General features: G+C 33.4%; 1 non-coding gene across 1 annotated transcript; it reads right to left on the bottom strand.

The window, feature by feature from the left end:
* Positions 1 to 4,157: 4,157 nt before the first annotated feature.
* On the bottom strand, positions 4,158 to 7,801 carry LOC105258660. The gene is made up of 6 exons (XR_003122618.1): positions 7,646 to 7,801; positions 6,113 to 6,485; positions 5,352 to 5,877; positions 4,888 to 5,109; positions 4,459 to 4,710; positions 4,158 to 4,345 (listed from the first exon to the last, which is right to left on the bottom strand). It is a non-coding gene; the product is annotated as a probable cytochrome P450 6a13 (transcript).
* Positions 7,802 to 18,327: the final 10,526 nt, after the last annotated feature.

Below are 18,327 nucleotides of genomic sequence, written 5' to 3' on the forward strand. Positions count from 1 at the left end.
TGTGTGTGTGTTAGATGTGATTGACTGCTGATAAATAATTAGATGAAGAAAAATTTGTTTATATTTCGTCGAAAGTTATTACATCTTTGTCGTAAAATCAGAATCTGATTTCTCAACGATGAACAGTTGATTCATGTAGCTTGTAACTTAAAAAATTTTAATTATTAAAAAACTCCATGCTGCCAAATTTATTTGTATATTATTCAGAAGCGTCGAGTTTTTTAATAATTAAAATTTTTTAAATTACGAGCTACATGAATCAACTGTTTATCGTTGAAGAAATCGAGATTCTGATTTTTACGACAAAGATGTAATAACTTTCGACAAAAATATAAACATAATTTTTTTTTATTTAATTATTTGTCAGCAGTCAATCACATCTAACACACACACACTGTTAATTAACATAAAATAAAATCGCACTCTTTTATTCTCGACGTAATTTTCTATTTAAATATATCATTAATTTTTGTAAATAATTATGACAACTATTTTATACAATTTTTTTTAATACAGCAATTTTTTATTAAAATAATTTTTTGTAAAATAGTTTTATACAATAATGTTTTACTACTGAGATGACTGGACTTCTTTTTTTTACCTCTTTTTGAAAAGGTAATTTTTTTAGGATATCTCATTACGAGAGACTAAGAGAAAACTGAAAAAAAAATTTCAAATATCATAAAAAGCAATAAGAGAATATTTCGAATGTTAAATTATCAGTTGGAGATTTGGTTCTGTTAAGGGTAAGACATCTCTCCAATGTCTTTGATAAGGTAGTTGACAAATTTTTTTCATCTTTTTGAAGATTCATATAAAATAATTCAGTATATTGGTGAAAATGCGTTTTTATTAGTTGATCATCAAAATGAATAAAGGGAAATAGGCATTTATAATCGTCGCAATCTCCGAAAATATTACAGTGATAAAAATAATGTTCAAAAAAAGTAAGAAAACATAATATTATGTGTTTTGGTTTCTCTCTAAACTACTTTTGAATTATTGTTAATGATGATTCCAGTAAGTGTGTGTGTATATTTTTATTAGTAATATTGATGTATATATGTGTGAAAGGTATGAATGAGGTAATAACAAAAATGTCTTCATAGGATTAGTTAAATTGTAATTAATGTTTGACGTATATGTATGTGACATGGCAGTAAGCTAATTTGAATTAGTTATTGACGATTACTTTACGCTCCACACATCACTAGTTTGTTGTATAAAAGGAGAAAAATTGTAACAAGTGATAATCAAACTTGAACTGCCGCCTTTAAAGGTAAAGTTTGTTTCACTCAATTTGACACATGCAAATGTTTAACTAATATAAAGCGTATGCCGATCTATAATGATCGAAGTGTGAGAGCCTCGTCTCTGCTCATCCTTTTTTCTGAGGTCCTGGCACGGCAAACATCGGGAAATCGATGATTTTCCGATGTTTGATCTATTCATTTGGAAAGAAGAAGGAAATAGAAGAAGTGAATACTCAGAAAGTAAGATCTGGCCAGCTTCTTCATAATTTCCACAAAGTCTTTTTCACAAAATACAGAAGGAATTCGAAGTCCCGGAACAGCTGAGAGAGCCAACATCTCGAAGAGTAAGAAGATAAGTTATTATTTCGGAAAGAGATATAGCGAATTATTATTATATATATTTCTGATGTGATTAGACTGAACTTCTATCCATTGTCAATATTATGATTAAAAATAATTAAAATTGTTATATCTTGCAGACGGATGTCCGGTCTGCGAGGCAATAATAAGCCTTGCCGTTACAAAATATATAACAAAAAATAAAATAAAATAATTGAATTTTGTAATATATTGTTTCAATTCTATTTACTGATAATGTTTTATTTGTGATTTGTAGAAAGTTGGAAAACGAAACAAATTTGAAAATCGTTTAATTCATTTTTTTGGGGAAAATAATATAAGTGTCTTGTGATTTTTTTGTAGTTTTATTTATAGAGATGAATAATATATCAATTATCGCAAAATGTTCGCACATTAAAAAAATGTTAAATGTGTGTCGAAAATGTGCATATAACTTATATTATTTTTTTTCGTTATTTTTGTATGTTCTAAATTCAGAAAAGGAAAATGTTTCAACATACTTCTTTATATATATTTTTATTTTATTATACTGTAACGATGCACCCCGTGCACCCCCTCGCATCATTATACCCGGCATGCGATCCGCCGAAAGCTGCCGCCCGGCAGAACATCCGCCGGGCAAAGGCAGGGGCGCGGTGCGCCCACATTTTTTAAACGTTGTAAAACAACTCGAACGGCGTTAAGCTGTTAATTGTCGAGCCGGAAAACACCGGAGATTGCCGAGGCGCCCCGAACCGCCGACCGGCGAAAGCCCGCGTTCGGCGCAACACCCGAACCCCTCCGAACGGGCCCGACCGTTTTCGAAACTCGTTTGGAAGGGGTAATACTGCCGCGCGCCGACGCGCGGATAATTAGCCGGTATAAAAAGGGCATACTCGGCAATCTAATCACCTTTTCCGATTCCGATCACGCAAGTGAAACGTCTCGCAATCCAGAACCGCTCCTAGCAAAAAGCCGAATTTAAAACAGAGGTAGAGAGCACTCTTCCTCTATCGAGAACTCTCGATTATAAACCGGCAATCCATCCAGCCACTTCTTCCGACCGCAAAACGAACCTGAGCGCATTCCGGTTCGGCCGAGTGATCTCGGTAAAACGGTCCAGCATCCAACCGCCTAACGTTGTGCATTATATCTCGAGGCAGAGAGGAGAGCTGCCTCGGACGAGTATTTCTCGTCGGCACAACGTTTCCTAGAAACTTTCCCTCAATACCGGGAATTTCATTCATATTTCCGCCGAAGGCGTGTACACCGAATTTACCCGGCGATTTGCAGAAACGCCAGCGGAAAGAAATCCTCAAAAACACGGCTAGACCTACCGCCAGACACGCGCGCATAGAAAAACGCGACGCACACCGTCAACGGTCATTCACCGCACCCAGACGTAAACACGCGCGGCGTACGAAGCATTGTACCGAATAAAGTATTGTTGCACTTCTGATAATAACCGCTGCATTTGTATTACGCGATACCGATCAATTATATAAATACATATATTTTGAATAATATTCGTGCGACTCAACACAGCCCCGGGGAAATCAGCTAACACAACCATGCATGCCGTTATAACTCGATCTCCGCGCAGCGAAATATTTAATACGCATCGCGCTTCGCGCAATTCACACGCATATTGCAACACACACATCTCACATATCACTGTGACACACACACACACACACACACACACCCACACACTCACACAAACACACTGTAAGCTATTATAATAGTCTTTTTTTTTCACGTACACGTTCTCGTTATCAGTAAAATCCACGAACGAATCCTGATCCCGACTCCGGCTATCCGATGGCGATTCACGCAAAATTCGCCCGTGACAATACATTAGTAAAACTTTTTCAAAATTTAAAAAAATAAGGTCTAAATTAACGTAATCGATTTCGTCTTAGCTAAATATAATTCAATTTTATCTTTGATCATAATTATTATATTACTTTTAACAATAAATATCGTAAAAGTTTAATTAAAAATTAAAAATAACATCATAATAATTTTTTAGAAGTGATCTGTGTATAATTTTTAATATGATATATTAAAACGCGAAAGATCTTTTATTTTAGATATTTTAATTCAAAAGATAATTATGAATATTTTTCGTAAAGGACATTAATGAACATTTTTAGTTTTATTTAATTTTTTATTATTATTATGTACAACATATATATTTTTATGTATTTTAATATATTTTATATAACATATTTATGTAACATGTTATTATTTTTATTAACAAAAAATATTTTACATACAAATAGTTTTACATGATTTGTCAATATTTCATATATTTACATTACATAATTCACTTTCCATGTGCAATGTATACATATAATTAAAACTTAAAATCAAACAGGTTATATCCATATTACGCATGTAACAACATAAATTAAAATTAATTAAATCAAATTATTAATTATTATATACACCATAAAAAGTATTACAATATAAGAATATTAGTAAAATATATTGATGCTATCGGGATATGATTATTATTATTCTAATTTATAGATATTTTTTTACCTTTGTTTCTTAAGAATTGTAATAAAACTTAAATTAAGTTCGATTAATTTTAATTATTCTTAAGTGTATTCCACCCTTTGATGCTAATATAAGTGCTTTAGGATCAATTATGTAGGGTATTTGCGTTTTATCGCAAACTTCAACTTTATAGTTTCGTAGTATCTTTATAAGACCAATCTTTGTCTGATAAACAGCAAAGCGAGCACCTGAAAATAATAAAAATTATGAAAAAAGTTTTTCGATTAAAATAATATTACATGTAAAAGCAAAACAAAAAAAACTGAAAGAAATGTATTTAAATATACATATATCACTTTACCAATACAATTTCTTGGACCATCACCAAAAGGTAGATAGTGCATCGGATGCCTGGTTTGTATTGCATCGTCATTAAATCTTTCTGGATCAAAAGTATCTGGCTTCGGATAAATATCCGGATCTCGATGAATCGCGAAAATCGGAATCCATACTTTTTGATTTTTTGTTATGTCAAGTGTAGTACCATTGAAAGTATAACTTGATGTCGATTGTCGCATAAGAAATGTCACTGGTGGATATTTTCGTAAAGTTTCTGCATATATTAAAAGTAATGCAAGGAAGAATTATTTGAAAATTTGTTTGTGTAAGTATAAATTATCGAAATGTGTACATATATGTATTAAAATTTATTAGCAATAAAACTATTGATATTATAATGCTACTGAAAATTAATAGCAAATTATTAAATTATTTTTTTTGAATGATGTACCTTTGAAAACTTTATCTAAGTAATTCATCTCTTTTACATTTTCATATGTTAAATTGCTACCATGTTTGGTGTACTTTTGATCAATTTCCTCACGTAGTTTATCTTGTATTTGTTGATTTAATGCCAATTCGTAAAGAGCATGACTCATAGTCGTCGATGAAGTTTCAAAACCGGCAAGGAAAAATACGAACGCTTGAGCAGCTATCAAGCTTTTGGTCATCTCTGAAATACGATATTTTTTTACAATTAATTTTAATTCTTCAAATATTACATCAAATATTACAAATTATGAATAATCTACTATTAAGCTACAATTAACGTATAATATTAATATATATTACTATTAATCTATAAATTTATATTTACAAAGACTCTAAAACATTGTCAAAAATTTAAAAAGTTATCATTTTAAAAATTTCTTGTGTCACAGAAAATTTTCATATAAATATACAGTCGTTACTTACTGATATCACCTACTTTATCTGGATTCTTTTTTAACTCGCGCAGCATATCAATGAAATCATGCCTAATGACATTATTTGTTTCTCTATAATTCATAGTTTCTATGACAACACGTGTGAAAAATTGATTGACCTCCGATTGTGGTAGGATATAACCGAGCATTTCGTAGAGCCATGGAAAGAATTGACTTATTCTCAACCGTAAAATATTTTGCCAGGTTGGCGTGAAGACCATTCTTCCCATCCTACGAAATTCACTGTCTTCGTCTGATAGAGCATTCATTTCGATGCCGAATACACAAGTACCGATTACATCGGTCGTATATTTTGCCGTTACCTCGCGGCATTCTATAGGCTCGTTTTTGCTCACCAATTTCTCAATATATTGTTCAAGATGATCGGCGCATTCCGATATTAAAGAGAACATTTCTTTTAGCTTACCAGATGTAAAAACGGGGGACAACTTTATCCTCAAAGGTCGCCATCTTTTAGACTCTAACGCGAAAAGATGTTGCGACAGTGGATCAGCCTATGATATAATAAAGAACAATTACAGTCAAATAAATTTATCAATTTCATTAAATTATAATAATTTAAAAATAATTTGAAATAATTTAATAATAGTTGAAAAAACTTAAGGCTATTTAAAATTAATATAATCTTTTGAATAATTTTGATTATTGGAAAATATCGTAATATCGTAATATATGTTATCACATTTATATAATTACAATATTTTAATAAAATTTAAATTATCTACATACTTTTTCACTGATAGGAAATCCTCTATCGGCGAACTTAGAAAAATCTTTGATAAGAATATCCTTAATTAAATCTGGATCTTTTACAATCAAAATAGGTGTTTTGCTTGTGAATATTCCAATCATGGATTCATTTTTATACTCATTGTATATTTCCATTAAATAATCTCCTGCGAACCTTTTAGTAAGCATAACGTCTTTAAAATTACCAAAAACTGGTATCGGTTTTGGACCGCGAATGCCACGTGACTTCCAAAAATCGTAGTTTGATGTAAAATAATAATAAGCCGCGAGAAATATAACTGCAATACCACATAGTATTTCAAAAGGTCCCATTGTTCTGCTGTTGCCAATCAATTATTTAGAGCGATATTTTCTAAAAAAGAAAAAATAATATTTCATTATAAAATCTCTTTGTTTATTCCATTTCAACAAATCCAAAATTTAATAAAAAGGTTGATAAGCATTAAATGCATATTTAACAAAGTATAAGTTTATTATAACTAATTTTTTAATCAAGTTTTATCGATCGGAATAATCGATAAGTCACTTATAGATATGTGTAAATAATTTGTAAATTGTAAGAATTTGTAAGAATTTGTAATTTTGTAGATTGTTAAGAAAAGAGTGATGCAATTTCGTAAAATATAACGCATTTAAATTATGACATGCAAATTACTTTTCATTTAAAATTTATTAATGTAATTTAAAGATAAACAATAATAAATAAAATTTTATTTTATGCTTTTAATAAATACATAATCTTAATTAAAAATATAATTCTATTTTTCTGTCTATTTAGCATAAATTTGCCACGTTGAAATCAACCGAATGAGAAATCTCATTTCTTCACTTTAATATACTATATTCTATATCAATATACTATATTATAAAATCGCGAAGGAATGCTGTCAAGCATGTTTATAATAGCCAAGTGAAGATAAAGTGAGTAAGACCGTAAAAAACATAAGTATAAAAGTTCCTAAGATAATGAACTATGCACTCTATATAAAATTTTGGATTGAACCATGTGTTTTAATATTGTGCTTGCAAAATAATAATTTGCATACTGCTACAATCGTATTAACGCAACGATAATATAATCAGTAATATCGTTTATCACTTCAAAATATAAACATATCTGACTGACGTCATTCTTATCTTAGGTAAATGTCAAACTCACGTGTTATTATTATTGTATGTAAATTAATGAATGGAGACACATTGCATCACTTTTTCAAATCAATTATCTATTGATAATTCACATTCTTTTCATCATCAAATGAACGATTTTCGCGAAGAAATCTGTGATTGAAATACAAAAATTAAGGACGTTCTTTGTCTGTGTATGTGTCTGTGTGTGTGTGTGTGCGCGCGTGTGTGTGAGAGACATATATTTTGAAATTCTTGAATTCTTTTAAAAATCTTTGAAAATGTTATTATTTATATGATAATCGAAATATTTCATTATATGCGATTCAGAAGACAAATGATAGATAATACCCAAATAAATGATAAATAATAAATACGACGTACTTGAATGCGGTAACTTAATGGACGATTACAGCAATTGACACATCCGGAGCTATCTCAGCCGATCAACTTGTCGCGAAGTGACTGGAAATGGTACTGACTGTCGTGGTCCAAGTTGGATCAAATTATAAAGCGTACGCGCCACCACAAAAGATGTGCGAGTAAGGAGTAACGATGAATTGCAGAAACTACATGACCAGCATTTATCTCAAATACAAAATACATGACGTCGAATACATGACTTCGCATATTATAATAGTGAGAAAATATAATTGATCAGATAATTTTCCTTAATCATTACACACTATATGCTATTGCGTATGTACTCTGCATTTAATAAAATAAACTTATAAAATAATTGTCAGTCATTTTTCGGTCGTTAATTATAATTAATTATGTAACTGTGTACGACATATAATATAAAATATATACATTTTTTCAGATATATTGAACTAACAATTAATTTTTTAACTAGATTACACGTGATATTTTGTATGAATAAACGATATAAGGAAAAATAGCTCTTTGGAAATAAATTTTAATAAAACAAATTTTTTAAGAATATAATGAATTGAAATAAAGTATAGTATTCATGTAGATTACATTGTTATTTGAATTTGTCAATTATATTATACATTCGGTTGATTATTTTCTTTATATTTCACAAACTAAACTATAGTACATTTTTTTTACACTTTATTACTTTTGTTATATGCATGTGCATGAGACTTCCTGATTGTCTTTTTAATCGTTTTAAAGTATGTTAACTTTTCAATTGATAAGATTAAAACATGTTATACAATTGTTTTCTAATTAATACCCACACGGAAAAATTTATTTAATAGATATCTAATAAATGTCTATATGTGTATATAAAGTCCATCTTCTATAAATAACTAGTAAACGTATATGTACACAGAGTATCCGAAAAGTCCCGGACCGGTCGAATATTTCACAAACTATGCACTTAAGAAAGAAATGTTTCAGGCAAAAGTTGTATGGCTTGAAGGGGGCCATCCGATAGTGGCAATGATTTGACATGGGAGAGTCATTTGAAATTCACGTGAACATCACCGTCAATTTCTTAAATAGAACTCCCTATTTTTTATTACGTATTCGTGTAGTTTATCTCGAGAGCTTTCCAAAACATAATAAACTATAATAAACTATTTCTTCATTGAATACTTTTCGAGTTATGAGGCTTGAAATCATTTCTTAATGTTACATAAATCGTAAAATATCTTGTAAAATATTCATTTTTCGACTATTTTACCTTAATAATTTTATGTACTAAATAATGAGAGGAATCAATTGATGTAAAGAAAACACATAGTTGTTTTTAAGAAAAAAATATGTAATTTGCAATTAACAATTACATTTTTTTTATGTTTTATAAAATGGCGGACGTTGAAGATAACCTTCGAAAAATGGGAAACAAATTATTTTTTTCAATTGTTGCGTTGCTCAGGAGAATCTACACGCTAATACACAAATGTATGAGTTTTGAAGCTCATTTATTTCCTAACAAATCCATATTTTGAACAATTTTCTATGACTTTTTTTAATAAAGTTATACCGTTTTGAAGAAAATGTTGCAAAATGAGCTTTTTCACCGCAACGCTTTGCAAGAAGAATCGAACAATTTGAAACAGGAAGAAATTTGATTAACAGTACGCTCCAACAAATCAAAGGATTGATAAATGCGAAAGGAGGCAATACGCATTATGAAACACACACGCGCACGCACGCACACACGCATGCACGCACACGCGCACGCGCGCGTGCGCGCGCGAATACGCACACAGATACAGAAACACACACACACACACATGTGGGACCAGTTTCCTGCCGTCCACATCGTTGACCCTGGATAGCCAAGAGTAGGATACACGCATATATGCATATGTACACGCATATACTCACGCAAAGATTTAAATCCAACCATATGGAGCATCTTGAGTCGAGTTACACTTTAATTTCTTTTATTGAAAAAGTTTTTCTCGCTAATTTATTGTTAAATTGCAGATTTTACAAGAAAAGTCCTATTTTGCAACATTTTCTTCAAAACGATATAACTTTACTAAAAAAAGTTGTAGAAAATTATTCAAAATATGGATTTGTTAGGAAATAAATGTGCTTCAAAACTCATACATTTGTGTATTAGCGTGTAGATTTTCCTGAGCAACGCAATAGTTTAAAAAAGAATTTGGTTTCCATTTTTCGAAGGCTATCTTCAACGTTCACCATTTTATAAAAAATTTTTTGTAATTCAAATTTGGTTTTCTTGATTTTTAAGAGAAATCTTCAAGCTTTAATTTGAGCTACGTTTCATCTTGATACGATAATTTTTTGCTGATTTATCGCTATTTAAAAATGTGAAAAAATTGTATTAAAATTTAGTGGCCCGTTTTTTTTGCGAATGAGTGTATTAACAGTTCAAATCTGCACATCAAATGTGTTAATAATACTTAAATAACTTTACTTTTGATAATTCTTAAATAATTATTACTATTTAAAATAACTTATACAGCACAGAAGCTTGCATTAATTTTGCACATAGCAGTGTAATGCTGCAGAAATATTGCAGAGACATTATTTTGTAATATTACTTTGGCAATGTTGCAGCAACATTTTAACATAGCGAAAATGTATAACATGTGTTTTTTTATTTGCCGCTATGTGGCGACACTAAACTTAACTAACTCGTATTCAAATTTTTGGAGGAGATCGGATGTGTCTTTACGCCCATTTAATCAACATTTGATGAACGACAGAATCCATCCGTGGCAACGGCATTGACGCATATCCTGTAGAGAGAAAGATAGGGATGTATGTAAGAGAAAGTCAGACGTGTTTTTACGCCCATTTGATCAACGAGCGACAGAATTCGTGGCAACGGCATTGACGCATATCCTGTGGAGAGAGCAATCACACATTTTTCAGCCTAACGAATAATTGCTAAAAAACAATATTCGCAGACTAAAATAATATGTGAGGCGCAAGTGGCTGGATTGGGAATCGAACCCGAGTCTTTCGCTTTCCGGGCAACTCTAGACCACTAAGCTATCCAGACCTCACACTTAATGCTGCTTTTTAACACAGTGATATGCGACTCTAGAGCGATGTTGGCATCTCACTCGAAGGATGCCGATTGCCATGTAGGATCTCTGAAAGGTCACTTGCTGACTAAATAAGTGTCGGTGAAGATATTCGCGTGCATGCTGGCTTCCGACTGGCCTTCCGTATGAAAACGGCACCGACGAGCACAACGCCGTAGAGTGACCATATTCCCCAAGTTGAGGATATACTATATATATGTTACGATAGATTAAGGTACTAACAGCGCTGTCGAACGTGAACATGTGTTTGATTGAAGAACCTATCGTAACTTACCATAACCAAAAATTGTTTGCTGTCGCCGAGTAAATATCGTCGCGTTGTCGCGTCGTGTAATAACGTATGTGCGCGTATCTTTCTTTAATCAAGTGGTTTTTCATTGCCAACAGTGATTATTCGGCAGTGATTGATAGTGATTAGTGATAGAATCATTTGTAAATTTCTTGTCTCATCAAGTGAGTGAATGAATGTGATTATGAAGTGATGTTGAAGTTTATAGAAGAATACAGTTTATAAAAGAAAAAAGAACTTTCGATTAATAATTTAGTGTGGATCTGTCCTTTAGAACGTGATATTTACGTTCAATTTGAGTAAAAGTACGATCTATCGGAAAGTTCATTTTTCAAGAAATTACAGCACTTTTCTTCACTTACAACACTTTATTTTTTTCTGAAATGCTTAGTTTTCGAGAGTATTTCACTGTCCCATTACTTTTTATACACCATATAATATATGTGTGTGTGTGTGTGCGCGCGCGCGCGCGCGCGTGTGTGCGTGTGTGTGTGTTGTGTGCGCGCGTGTGGGTGGGTGTTTTATTGCAATCTTTAAATGCACACGGATAACTACTTTTACTCATTTTTTTTAAATATTTTATTAAATGCAATTGTAAAATAATGCGCTTGCCACAATCTAACTTAACTCATGCATGTATGTCAGTACCGGACGACAACCACTATGTTCTTAATTGTGCTGGTAGCCATATTCATTTACCAACTTTTCAGAGGAGTGTACCTATTATTCTTACTTATACTGTGACAGTATAACGGTACAACTTTGTCAAAGAGGTCGTAGAAAATTTACTAAAATATAGATTTGTTAAGAAATAAAGAATGAAAGTTTTAAAGCTTAAAAACATGTTTCTTCTAGGTAGCCAATTCTCCTAAGCAATGCAGCAGTTTAAAAAAAAGTTTTGTTTCTTATTTCTCAAAATTTATCTTTAGCATTCGTCATTTTGTAAAACATTTTTTCTAATTCAAATTTTTTTTAGCTTTTAAGAGGACTGTTTAATTTGAGTCTTATTTCATTTTAATATGGAGATTTTTTGCTGATTTGTTGTTATTGAAGGATATTAAAAAATTTTATTAAAATTTAGTAGCTCGTTTTTTTTGCGTGTGAGCGTATATTCATCAAGTAGCTAACAAAGATATCCAATGGATATTCATATATTTCTATTCAGAGCTTCGCGCTTCACCTCTAGGTAACGAAAAGTAAAGCACCTAACTCGAGAGTAGGATTTCAACTAATTGTAAGACAGTGTATAAGGCTGCGATTAAAGAGGCAGACTATTATAGCTGATCTTTTCGAATGCTTTCAACAGTTCAGTTCCTGTCTGGTAATTCATCATGTTATCCTGATCCTGCAATTGTTGATCTGTCGCGCCTTCGATCAAGCGTCGCGACACCAAGTACATAAAAAATAAGTCCAAGCATTGAGTTGAGAGTCACTGCTCTCGACGCGGCGCTACCAAATATCTTATCCGGAATTTCGCGTCAAGTAAACTTTCGCTTAAGATATTTAATAAACTAAAGCCGTAATCAAAAATTTAACGACAATTTTATTATAAAATGTGAATATATGCTTTCGACCTGTTTGAACAAAATCGGTGCAGTCAATCCTGAGAAATGATGATCGAATATCAGAATTGTGACATTTTTCGTTTTCCTTCATTTCCAGTATCTCACGTACATATGCTCGCACGCACACACGCAAAGCGAGTTTGTCCCTCAAGCGGCGTTCACATCGCTGAGTATACGATTTATTGCTTCGATATGTACAATGCTTTAAGTGACAAAATCATATGTGTGCATGTGCGCACATACGTGTGATATGTATATGTATGTGTACGTACATATGAAAGATAAATTTATTAAAGTATAGTGCGGAATAGTGTAATATGTATGTGTACGTACGTATGAAAGATAAATTTATTAAAGTATAGTGCGGAATAGTGTAATAAGGAATAGAAGTGACACGTTAAGATTACTTGTCTAAAAAGACAGAAGAGAAGTGACATATTGAAAGTTATTATCAAGCGACGCAGTAGCGTCGCGACGCCGAGTCCATGGATTAGTAAAAACCCAGATTTGTGAAACTTAACGATCGCCAAGTGGATTGTGATTGTGAAATTTTTCTCATTTCTATTTAGATTAGACATAATATATTTTGACATATTATATTAATAAAGAGAATAGACAGTTATCATTTTGTGGAATATATATGTATAATTTATAATTATATATATATATGTATATATATATATATATATATATATATATATATATATATATACAGGGTGTCCGTAGATTTTCGACCAAAATGAAATAAATAAGTAGATTGGCTCGAATTAAGAAGGAATGACCTGTATTGTTTTGGGATTGTCGCAATAATTAACGAAATATTAAATAAAACAGATCGGCCAATCTGCGTGAGTAAAAGCGCGCGGCGACGAGAGTCGTCCCACCGTAATCCGATACTACGAGCGCGGCGAAGCGGTGGGCGGGTCGCTCTCCGAGACATGATGGTGGTTTGCGATATATCGCAATATCGCGCCGAAAAATGACCCGTCCCTCCTTTTCGTAGCGAGAAAATAATGCGCTATAATTTCCACACCACCTTGCGGTAGATAGCATGGTGCGCTTTTTTTATAGTGGTTTCCCCCATAGGCTTATTCCACTCTCAATTTAAAAATTATTCAAAATGCCATTTACTATACGCTGAATATATCGTAAATGTAAAAAATTAATGGACAGTACCTTTACAAAAATTGATTCGTGGTTGAAAATCCCTCGATAAAATGTATTGCACACGTTAATAATGTGATACGATGATAAAATTCTTCAAGAATCTTTTCTTCATCTCGTACACGAAGACGCACTGCTGGACCGATTATCCCGATATTATGCACGACACTCAGTTTCACATAATTATTGCACAACACGTAAAATTGTATGGCCACTTGGTTTTCGTGCACGCCCGAGAAATGATTCCATGTAAATTGCGGCCGCACGATAAGTATTTTCTCCCGCTAGTCCGTATGCCACAATCATATCCGTATATTCCTGCAGAGTACACTTCACTTTCTCTATTAATTTACTACGCAAACACAAGATTTTTATTAAAACGTCTTAGCTCTCGCACGCTGTTACCAGACTGCGTACGCCAGCAGCACGCAACTACAGCTGACAGCTGAGCGGACATGTGAGTGTAAGCGTACGTGTGAGTTCGACGCCTGCGCACTATGATTACGCTCATAGTCCGCTCAGCTGTCAGCTGTAGTTGCGTGCTGCTGGCGTACGCAGTCTGGTAACAGCGTGCGAGAGCTAAGACGTTTTAATAAAAATCTTGTGTTTGCGTAGTAAATTAACAGAGAAAATGAAGTGCACTCTGCAGGAATATACGGATATGATTGTGGCATACGGACTAGCGGGAGAAAATACTTATCGTGCGGCCGCAATTTACATGGAATCATTTCTCGGGCGTGCACGAAAACCAAGTGGCCGTACAATTTTACGTGTTGTGCAATAATTATGTGAAACTGAGTGTCGTGCATAATATCGAGATAACCGGTCCAGCAGTGCGTCTTCGTGTACGAGATAAAGAAAGGATTCTTGAAGAATTTTATCATCGTATCACATTATCAACGTGTGCAATACATTTTATCGAGGGATTTTCAACCACGAATCAATTTTTGTAAAGGTACTGTCCATTAATTTTTTACATTTACGATATATTCAGCGTATAGTAAATGGCATTTTGAATAATTTTTAAATTGAGAGTGGAATAGGCCTATGGGGAAAACCACTATAAAAAAAGCGCACCATGCTATCTACCGCAAGGTGGTGTGGAAATGATAGCGCATCATTTTCTCGCTACGAAAAGGGGAGACGGGTCATTTTTCGGCGCGATATTGCGATATATCGCAAACCACCATCATGTCTCGGAGAGCGACCCGCCCACCGCTTCGCCGCGCTCGTAGTATCGGATTACGGTGGGACGACTCTCGTCGCCGCGCGCTTTTACTCACGCAGATTGGCCGATCTGTTTTATTTAATATTTCGTTAATTATTGCGACAATCCCAAAACAATACAGGTCATTCCTTCTTAATTCGAGCCAATCTACTTATTGATTTCATTTTGGTCGAAAATCTACGGACACCCTATATATATATATATATATATATATATATATATATATATATACAGGGTGTCCCACCTAGAAGTGGCCCTTTTATCTTTTAAACTAAAAGAGATAGACCATAACAAATATATATGAAATTAAATGGCTTTAACTGAACTTTATTGTGAGTATAGTGGTTGATTACAAAATTTATCTGTATTAAAGAACGGAGAGATATGAATAATTTTTTTATAATAATGTAGATATTTTGATATAATAAAAGTTGTAGCGCTATTTAAAACGAATATATCGGTGTATGATTAAATGTAAATATTTTACATATGTATATATATATATATATATATATATATATATATATAATTATCATTATACATGTAGAGAATATTTCTGTGTAACTATATTTGTGTCTACACTGGCAAATGTAATAAATGTCTATGTAACTATAATTATGGTTGCGCAGTTAAATATGTAAATTTCTACACCTTTCTACACACACACACGCGCACGCACGCACGCACGCACGCACGCACGCACGCACGCACGCACGCACGCACGCACATACCGGATGTCCGTAGATTTTCGACCTTAATGAAATAAATAAGTAGATTGGCTCGAATTAAGAAGGAATGACCTGTATTGTTTTGGGATTGTCGCAATAATTAACGAAATATTAAATAAAAAAGATCGGCTAATCTGCGTGAGTAAAAGCGCGCGGCGACGAGAGTCGTCCCACCTTAATCCGATACTACGAGCGCGGCGAAGCGGTGGGTGGGTCGCTCTCCGAGACATGATGGTGGTTTGCGATATATCGCAATACCGCGCCGAAATTGACCCGTCCCCCCTTTTCGTGGCGAGAAAATGATGCGCTATCATTTCCACACCACCTTGCGGTATAGAGATAGCATGGTGCGCTTTTTTTATAGTGGCACGCCCGAGAAATGATTCCATGTAAATTGCGGCCGCACGATAACTATTTTCTCCCGCTAGTCCGTATGCCACAATCATATCCGTATATTCCTCCAGAGTACATTCATTTTCTCTGTTAATTTACTACGCAAACACAAGATTTTTATTAAAACGTCTTAGCTCTCGCACGCTGTTACCAAACTGCGCACGCCAGCAGCACGCAACTACAGCTGACAGCTGAGCGGACATGTGAGTGTAAGCGTACGTGTGAGTTCGACGCCTGCGCACTATGATTACACTTACATGTCCGCTCAGCTGTAGTTGCGTGCTGCTGGTCTTCGCAGTGCGTCTTCGTGTACGAGATGAAGAAAGGATTCTTGAAGAATTTTATCATGGTATCACATTATCAACGTGTGCAATACATTTTATCGAGGGATTTTCAACCACGAATCAATTTTTGTAAAGGTACTGTCCATTAATTTTTTACATTTACGATATATTCAGCGTATAGTAAATGGCATTTTGAATAATTTTTAAATTGAGAGTGGAATAGGCCTATGGGGGAAACCACTATAAAAAAAGCGCACCATACTATCTACCGCAAGGTGGTGTGGAAATGATAGCGCATCATTTTCTCGCCACGAAAAGGGGGGACGGGTCATTTTTCGGCGCGGTATTGCGATATATCGCAAACCACCATCATGCTCGATGAGCGACCCGCCCATCGCTTCGCCGAGCTCGTTGTATCGGATTACGGTGGGACGACTCTCGTCGCCGCGCGCTTTTACTCACGCAGATTGGTCGATCTTTTTTATTTAATATTTCGTTATTTATTGCAATAATCCCAAAACAATACAGGTCATTCCTTCTTAATTCGAGCCAATCTACTTATTTATTTCATTAAGGTCAAAAATCTACGGACACCCTGTATACATATAATTATCATTATACATGTAGGGAATATTTCTGTGTAACTATATTTGATTCTACGAAGGCAAATGTAATAAATGTCTATGTAACTATAATTATGGTTGCGCAGTTAAATATATAAATTTCTACACACACACACACACACACACACACACACACATATGCGAATATTTTACTTACAACTATTAAAAGTTTTCTTAAATTGAGATTGGATTAATTTTTTAGACTAAATCTAATCTCAACTCAGAAAACTTTTAAGTTGTAAACAAGCAGTTGTAAAAAAATGTTTTGCTAAACAACCATTAAGTCAATATTTATCAATGTTAAATCAATTTTAAATCAACATTAAATCAATATTAAATAAATGTTTTTTGAATATTGAATTGCTATCTACAAGACATTGCAATTCAGCGGACATTAGAGTTTCTGTAATTTATTTTCAACGTTGAATCTATATTTTATAACGTGGATGCAACATTGCGAAATTGTATTGCAACGTTTCTGAGATGTTTATTCAATGTTCATGTGCTGTATGGGCACGTAACTCGCGTTCACATGGAACTCGACACTAACGACCGCACAAGATTTGAGAAGTATATAAGAGTTTATTATACCAGAAACGATCCTATGTCCGCACCCGCGCTCTTCCAACATCAAGTTTGCATCGTAACAGTTAAAAGGTCTACCTCTTTTAAGGCAATTTGTAAAGACACTCGAATCCAACTTCTGATAAGCTGCAGAGGCGAATGATGATGATCCGTGATCGGTAGATTGCGTGAATACGAAATGATTAGAGGAGAGAATAGGGATATCGTTCCAACGTAAAATATAAAGTCTTCATTGCGAAAACGTCTTAATGACGTATTAATGACGTAAACATCATTAAAACATTATTAAGATGTCTTTAGATGTTATCATGTTTACTGGGAAGAGAGAGAAGAAAGATATTTCGCAGGAGTTTTTAAGTGTCGGTACCACTTTTTAATGATAGGAAGGTACAACTTATCTAATAATTCAATATCATTTTGGATGTTCAAACTATTTAGATGTCATCATGCTTTTTAAGTTCCTAATACGTCACCTATTTCTCCCACCACCTGTGTTTCTTGCATCCCGTTATGATTCCTTTGTCAACGTTTATTCTGTCGCGTGTATTATTTGTTGTCTTCTTGTTCTGCTGAGTGATATTATTTTCCTCTTGACAAGTATATTGATTTTATCAATAATTTTTATAATTCTATAATGGATTTTTTGTGCTTGGATTCAGATTAATATTTTCTCATTTCAGTTACTTCATTTTTTAATTTCAGACGTT

Source organism: Camponotus floridanus, unplaced genomic scaffold, assembly GCF_003227725.1.
Source record: "Camponotus floridanus strain SB8 unplaced genomic scaffold, Cflo_v7.5 scaffold181, whole genome shotgun sequence".
Lineage (NCBI taxonomy): Eukaryota > Metazoa > Arthropoda > Insecta > Hymenoptera > Formicidae > Camponotus > Camponotus floridanus.